A 2185-nucleotide genomic window follows, 5' to 3' on the forward strand; every position below is an offset into this window, starting at 1 on the left:
TTGTACTTTGCCAATATAAGTTAATGCCTTCCTTACCCCCCCCCCCAAAAAAAAAAAAGAAAGAAAAAAGGAGAGCAAAATGGCATTTCAGTTTAATATCCATGGCTTCTGTTCCTGCAAGTAGAGAAACATTTTTTCTAATTAGAGCTACAATGTTTGATTTCCCCTCACATTTCTCCTGTGAATATAAGCTATACCAAAGAGGTTATATACTAGTAGGTACTAGAGTGCAATACACCTTGTACAATCGCTATGCAAGTGGACGAAGCAGCGTGAGGCGCTAGGCTTGCCCCTCATGGCAGACATCCCTCCTTACCAGAGTGCATACGAGCAGCGAAATCAAGGAAGGTTGGATAGTAGATGGCTTTAAAAAACGGTGTGCCACATATTCTTTCTTGGGTATGTATGTGGCCATGAAAAGGGCCTACCCAAAATCCCGACGTTTCGGCAAGCATATTCTCACCGTTCTCAATCAAGGAGTGCAGATGGGCAGCATGCCCTGTGCAATTGTTCTGTGAGCATGCAAAGGAAAGGCCGCCTTTACCAAGTACTAGTAGGGCACGCCAACCCTCCCCTGCAATCACAGATATTTTACATAGTACGCCCTCTATAGGCTGTTGGTAATAACCTCTTTGAGTTGTGCTGAGCTGCAGCTGATACCCAGTTTCCCACTCGTCAGTGACTATGTGTATGTGTATATATGTGTGTGTGCCTGTGAGTGTATATGGAATATCAGTACTTCAAACTTGCCTCTGTAGTGTAGGTCACGTGAGAATCAACTGCAATGATTGGAAAATCTTGACAGTTTGTGAGGGGAAGTTAGTTCATATGATAGAATGTCGGCCCGTTAAAGTTGTTGAGAGTTAATTTGTACAGCATGACACAGCCAACTTCATGTAGAGAGGCAAGAGAGAGAAGAAAGTGAAGTAAAATATGTGTCACCCCCTTATTAGAGGCATAATTTACCATTTGCAGATGAAACGAAAACCCAGCATTAGTGCTTCAAAATAGTTCTAAACTGTGAGTAAGGGATAGAAATGACCAATGTAAAAATTTGAACCAGTATGATCGATGTTAAGTATTGTTAAATATACAAAATGTGAACAATAGTTATAACAAAAATGTTTCCAGACTAAACCGTCTACAGTTACGGTTTAATGAGAAAAATAGTGATATCTCCATATCATGTTTTGTGATACAGCTGACCTACACATATATGCATCAAAAGTGATATCATGAACATTTTTTAAATCACTGCTCCCAAAGGTAAACAGGACCTTTAAGCCACAAACAGTGAAGTACAGTAACATGTTTGAATTCTATGTATGACCTCCTGAAAGGAAATTTACACCGTACTTATAAAAACTCAACTTCTGAACAGATCGTCCAATTTTCTTCATACCTCACTGATGTGTTCGACTAAAATTTCTTCATATGATTCATTAATCCAAGTGGATTGGTAAATTTCCCTTTAACCCATTGAGGACGGGCTGATTTTGCTGTAACACATATTTCCCGTAGACGCTTGCCCAATTATACTCGGGGCTAGTCTTCAACGGGTTAACAAGAGGTTGATCCCAAGGACAAGAAAGCTTGTTACTCTAGGTCCTTGGAGGAAATGAATGATCTCTTACTACTTGTGTAGCACCTTGTAATAATCAAAAGATTGGAACTTGAATCATATCTGAATCGATCATCTGCTTGAACTTTTTGCTCCTATTTAGGTTGGCAGTGAACAGTGCCAATATCATTGTCCGAGAATTTCTTCTTTTTTCTCTCTCTCCGCACAACTACCATATTAGTGAATGTGTTCACACTGGTGTTTTCGCGATTAAAACTTACCTCTTGTATCTAGACAGTCAGTTATTAGGTGCTTAACATCCACCTCAGGTTAGTGACAGAGACGCTTTTAAGCTTGGCTAACGAGTTGGTTTTCTCAGTAGTGAACATGCCATGTACCTGTAGTGTAGTCGAAAGGTTGTTCTTATTCAGGGAGTGAATCAAATTTGGCTATCCCATGTCTTCTGTCTGTTAATTCTCTCCATTTCCGTGCATGAAGATAAGTCCTTCAACCAACAATGCTCTGATTGTTTTCATGCACGTGCAGGAAGCTGTGATGTGGAGTTTCATTCTCTTTAGTCCAGAAAGTTGCATAACTGAAGATCAAGTCTGGTGTGAAACTAAT

This window comes from Diadema setosum, chromosome 12 (assembly GCF_964275005.1).
Source record: "Diadema setosum chromosome 12, eeDiaSeto1, whole genome shotgun sequence".
Lineage (NCBI taxonomy): Eukaryota > Metazoa > Echinodermata > Echinoidea > Diadematoida > Diadematidae > Diadema > Diadema setosum.